Below are 6,357 nucleotides of genomic sequence, written 5' to 3' on the forward strand. Positions count from 1 at the left end.
GTTTGCGAGAGTTTTTAAAAATGCTTACTGCGAATATATGATAAGAATTCTCCTACATTAAAAAATACATAAATAAAAAACATCGCTATCCCCCACGATGGGGAGATGCCCCTTTTACATTTTTACATAAACCCACTAATCCAATTGTAACGTAAGTTGGTAAAGACATTCTTTAGCACAAGTTAGCTACCCAACTTGGCCCTAGCCTAATCTGGGAAGCCCAGACGGCCTATGAAGCCATATCTTATAAGGCCGCCCTGGATTATGAGTAAAGCAGGCTATCCTCCAGCTGCTAAATATTACTGAGGAAACGCACTGCCGCCGGTTCTAGGAGTACCAGTGAACCCCAGGGATTGATCAGATGACCCGATGGCCCTGCCCCGACACCCGCACAGCAGAACCAATGCTGGAGCTCATCGCTATCAAGCAATTTGGGAAAGTGCTCGGGGCAGAGATCGAAACCTGGGTCAGTCAACATCGGCCCACCACCTTGGAAGAAGCAGTGCACTTGGCCGAAGCTTTTGAGTACTTACTACCTACCTCCCCCCTACAGACCACCCAACTCACCTTGCCATCCGGCCAAGCCCGGACCCTGGACCCGAGGACAGGACCCCTTCCTCCAAATGGCCCTTAAACCCCAATGGCCACTCTCGCTCCACAGCAATGGAGACCGAGGGCGAGCCCCAGCTGGGGAAGAATAGAGGCCCCCTCCCCGCTGCCAGCTCGGCAATGGGACATGCAGGCTCCGTGGGCGCCCTTTACCTTGTGCTGCTACTGGTGTCATGACACCGGTCACCTGGCACGGAATTGTCCAGCGACCATGGAGTGTGGCGCGGTCTCCCACTATACCACATCGGAAGCAGCTAAGGCCAAGGTTAATGATTGGGAGGGGCCTTGATTGATATGTAGGTTGGTAATGTGAGCACCCACGCATTAGTGGACTCAGGGTGCGGACAGACTTTAATTGAGGAAGCTGTCTTAGTGTTGGTGACCTGGTGGTCACGGGACTACATGGTCATCTCCTGTATCCATGGAGATAACAAAGTATATCCCATCACTAAACCAGGATTACAATTGACCATTGTTATTGTTTATTTTTGGGTCTGTAACCCGCTGTATACCCCCCCAATTCCATCGCTGGTAGAAAGGCGGATTTATTATTTGATTTGAAATAAAATAGACTATTTTGGGAGAAATTACCAATTGGACATTGTTTTCTTTACTACCGCATACTGGCACTCCTAAAAGAAAGAAAACAACAATGCATTTTAATAGTCACTCCTAAAAGAAAGGAAACGGCAATGCATTTTAATAGTCACTCCTAAAAGAAAGGAAACGGCAATGCATTTTAATAGTCACTCCTAAAAGAAAGGAAACGGCAATGCATTTTAATAGTCATTCCTAAAAGAAAGGAAACGGCAATGCATTTTAATAGTCACTCCTACAAGGAAGGAAACGGCAATGCATTTTAATAGTCATTCCTAAAAGAAAGGAAACGGCAATGCATTTTAATAGTCATTCCAAAAAGAAAGGAAACGGCAATGCATTTTGATAGTCATTCCTAAAAGAAAGGAAACGGCAATGCATTTTAATAGTCACTCCTACAAGAAAGGAAACGGCAATGCATTTTAATAGTCTTTCCAAAAAGAAAGGAAACGGCAATGCATTTTAATAGTCATTCCAAAAAGAAAGGAAACGGCAATGCATTTTAATAGTCATTCCAAAAAGAAAGGAAACGGCAATGCATTTTAATAGTCACTCCTAAAAGAAAGGAAACGGCAATGCATTTTGATAGTCATTTTTAAAAGAAAGGAAACGGCAATGCATTTTAATAGTCACTCCTACAAGAAAGGAAACGGCAATGCATTTTAATAGTCACTCCTAAAAGAAAGGAAACGGCAATGCATTTTAATAGTCACTCCTAAAAGAAAGGAAACGGCAATGCATTTTAATAGTCATTCCTAAAAGAAAGGAAACGGCAATGCATTTTAATAGTCACTCCAAAAAGAAAGGAAACGGCAATGCATTTTAATAGTCACTCCAAAAAGAAAGGAAACGGCAATGCATTTTAATAGTCACTCCTACAAGAAAGGAAACGGCAATGCATTTTAATAGTCACTCCTACAAGAAAGGAAACGGCAATGCATTTTAATAGTCACTCCTAAAAGAAAGGAAACGGCAATGCATTTTAATAGTCACTCCTAAAAGAAAGGAAACGGCAATGCATTTTAATAGTCACTCCAAAAAGAAAGGAAACGGCAATGCATTTAAATAGTCACTCCTACAAGAAAGGAAACGGCAATGCATTTTAGTAGTCACTCCAAAAAGAAAGGAAACGGCAATGCATTTTAATAGTCACTCCTACAAGAAAGGAAGCGGCAATGCATTTTAATAGTCATTCCTAAAAGAAAGGAAACGGCAATGCATTTTAATAGTCATTCCTAAAAGAAAGGAAACGGCAATGCATTTTAATAGTCACTCCTACAAGAAAGGAAATGGCAATGCATTTTAATAGTCATTCCTAAAAGAAAGGAAATGGCAATGCATTTTAATAGTCACTCCAAAAAGAAAGGAAACGGCAATGCATTTTAATAGTCACTCCAAAAAGAAAGGAAACGGCAATGCATTTTGATAGTCACTCCTAAAAGAAAGGAAACGGCAATGCATTTTAATAGTCACTCCTACAAGAAAGGAAACGGCAATGCATTTAAATAGTCACTCCTACAAGAAAGGAAATGGCAATGCATTTTAATAGTCACTCCAAAAAGAAAGGAAACGGCAATGCATTTTAATAGTCACTCCTACAAGAAAGGAAGCAGCAATGCATTTTAATAGTCATTCCTAAAAGAAAGGAAACGGCAATGCATTTTAATAGTCATTCCTAAAAGAAAGGAAACGGCAATGCATTTTAATAGTCACTCCTACAAGAAAGGAAACGGCAATGCATTTTAATAGTCATTCCTAAAAGAAAGGAAACGGCAATGCATTTTAATAGTCATTCCTAAAAGAAAGGAAATGGCAATGCATTTTAATAGTAACTCCTAAAAGAAAGGAAACGACAATGCATTTAATAGTCACTCCTAAAAGAAAGGAAACGTTAGGTTACCTACCGTAACCCTGGTTCCCTGAAAGAGAAGACGACCACCAACATTAAGTATGGGATATTCCCTGCCCTTGAGGTAGGTAATACTGAGCTCTCTATATCAGAGCTGCCGAAGGCCCCTTCCTGTGATGACGCACTCGGTCCCGCCAACCGAGGGTATAAAACCGTCACTCACCGGAAGATCTCCCTCTTTTTCTGCCGAACCCTTGAGGGCGACCGGAGCGACCTAATGGTTGGTGGTCGTCTTCTCTTTCAGGGAACCAAGGTTACGGTAGGTAACCTAACGTTCCCTTTCAAGTCGAAGACGACCACCATCATTAAGTATGGGATAATGTATACCAGAGCCGTCGCGAGGGAGAAGGAACGGCAGCGTATGAGGGACACACAAGCGCTGTCTAACCTAGAGGTTAGCGGTGTGAACTTACACCCTCAAGGACCCTTGTGCCCACAGATGGCACAGCAGGATCTACCACATTAATGCGGTAGAATCTGGTGAAAGTATGCGGCGTAGCCCAGCTAGCCGCAGCACAAATCTCAGACATCGAAGCGCCCTTAAAAAGGGCCCACGATGTAGCTAACCCTCTTGTCGAATGCGCAGCTACTCTACCAGGTGGGGGTAACCCAGCACCATCATATTCAGTCGACACCGTGTCTGCAATCCAGTGTGACAGACGCTGCTTAGAGGGGCTGTCCTAGGGTCAGTGTTCCATGACAGAGAAAGAGCTGGTCAGATTGACGCAGCTCTCTTGTCCTAGCACGTAACATCTCAATGCCCGCACTGGGCAGAGAAAATTAAATCTCTCATCCTCCGTTGAAGCAACGGAGGTGGATGAAAAGACTCCAGTTCCACAGACTGGTTAATGTGGAAAGCTGTAATCACCTTGGGGAGGAAAGCAGGGTTGGTGCACAGCCACGCTCTGCTTCCATCCTCCCACATGCGCATACAGGAGCTGTGCACAGACAGCACCTGCAGCTCACTGATCCGCTTTACGGAGGTGATAACTAAGAGGAAGGCTGTCTTCACAGACAGATACTTCAGCTCAATGGAGTTTAAGGGCTCAAACGGCCTTCGTGAGAGCCTCTAGCACAATATTAAGGCTCCATACGGGGAGAACAGTCCTCCTAGGAGGGCGTAATCACTGTGCACCTTTAAGGAAATGGGTAGCCAAAAATGCGCACCCGGAGACATAGAATCTACGGGGCATGGCAAGCAGAGATAGCCGCTGAATACACCTGCAAGGTGGAAGGTGACCGTCCAGCACCAAGTAGTTCTGCAGGAACTGCAATATGACTGGCCTAGGGCAAGTGATGGGGTCATGGTTTCTAGCCAGACACCAAGCTTGAAAATACTTCCACTTATAAGTATACAAAAAACCTAGTGGAGTCTGCCCTAGCGCTCTGCATGGTACCCACAACTGCGTCCGATAGCCCTAGGGCTAGCCAGCAGTCCCTTACAGGGACCAGACCCATAGCTGGAACCTGCGTGACTCCGGGTGCCAAAGAGAGCCTTCCGCCTGACTGAGGAGATCCAACGAAGTGGAATTTCCCAGGGCTGGCTATGCAACAGCTGGCACAGGGTCGAAAACCACATTCTCTTGGCCACCTGGATAACTGACGCTTTCTCTAACCCCACTTTCCTAGAAAAGCCGGGAGCAGCGGTATAGGCGGGAAAGCGTACAAAAACGCTTTGGACCACTCGTGGGCTGCTCTCAGTTCCCACGCATTATATCCAGCGATCCGACCAGGGTCTGCGAACTCCTCCACCTGCCCAGACCGGCCCCCCAGCAGAGTTGGGTGCGTCTGTCATCACCAATTGACAGTTGTGTATCACTCCTATGCTTGCGCCTTCGCTCAGAAGACAGGCTTGCTTCCACCAGCGTAGGGCTTCCCAGCCTAGGCGAGACATGGTCAGCTGACGGTGTCTGTCGCGCTTGGGGTGCAGCCTAAGGCACTGAGCCACACTTGGATCGGGCGCTTGTGGAGTAACCCTAGTTGGGTGGGTGATCAAGCCGAGGCCATCAGACCCAATAGTTTTTAACACAACACCAATTATACTGTGAACCCTTGCTGAACAGGGCCAGACAGTTGCAATGGCAGCCACTCTGTCATCCGACAGGCAGGCTTGCACTGTGTGGGCCACTGCTCCTTCCTGCGACTGGGCAGATCATGCAGTCGTTCAGCTAATTCATCACCCTGATCACTTGCAGCCGCAAGGGAGCTAGGATGGCATCCATGCACTTTGAAACGTGCGGGGGCTAAGGAGAAGTTGAACCACAGCACAGAAAACTCAGGACGCTCCCCTGTAAGGCGAAGCGGAGATACTTCCTGTGCACTAGACGAATAGCAACGTGGAATCCGCGTTGTTTCAGTCCAGTGTGATAAACCATTCGTCAGGCCAGACAGCCTGCCGAGTACGGCAGATGCCAGCGCGTAACATCCGGGGCAACCACCGGTGCAGGCGGGGTCAGCTCCAGGGCTGGCGCTATTGGCTGAGCTAGGGCCACAGCAAGGGCTTGAGCCTGCTGCCTGGCCAGGCCCAGCGCCGTGTACAGCTCAGCCATGTACTGAAGCACTCAGGCACCAAGGGTGCAGACGCACCGAGGACACTGAGTGAGGTAGAATACAGTACTGGTGCACCGAAGCATCGGGGCACCGAGTGCAGGTGTTATTCACATGCTGTGGTGCTAAGTACTGAGGCATGAAGCATCTAAACACTGAGGGCACCGACTGGGGGAGCCCGGCCTTAACCGCGTGAAGTCAACACAACTTGGGGTAGCACAAAGCATACACCGGGGTGGATACCCAGACTCGAGTGGCTGCGGTAGGCAACCAGGAGAGCAGTACAGGGGAGCGCACGGTGCTGCACCATGGTGCAGAGCGGCGATAACCTGGTTCTGGACTGCGTGCAGTCACACAACGCGGATAATAATAATAACGTGGCAGCGCATAGCGTATGCCAGGGTGGAGCACAGGCTCAAGGAGCTGCAACCTGTTATTTCTTAACTGCAAAGGTAGTAACAGGTACATACAGGCTTATACCCAGCCATTCAGCTATGGGACAAACACATTCACCATGTCAGGGCGGGTGACCAAGCGCGCCGAGTAGGCGGGCTGAAACAAGCTGGTGGATTCAACTCAACCGTGGGACACAGCAAAGCTGGGTTCCCGTGGAAGAATCTGCTTATTATTTATTTCTAACTGCCGGGCAGTAAGAAACAAATGCGCACACCCACCACAGAAGCTGTGTGGGTAAA

This window comes from Acipenser ruthenus, chromosome 13 (genome assembly GCF_902713425.1).
Source record: "Acipenser ruthenus chromosome 13, fAciRut3.2 maternal haplotype, whole genome shotgun sequence".
NCBI lineage: Eukaryota > Metazoa > Chordata > Actinopteri > Acipenseriformes > Acipenseridae > Acipenser > Acipenser ruthenus.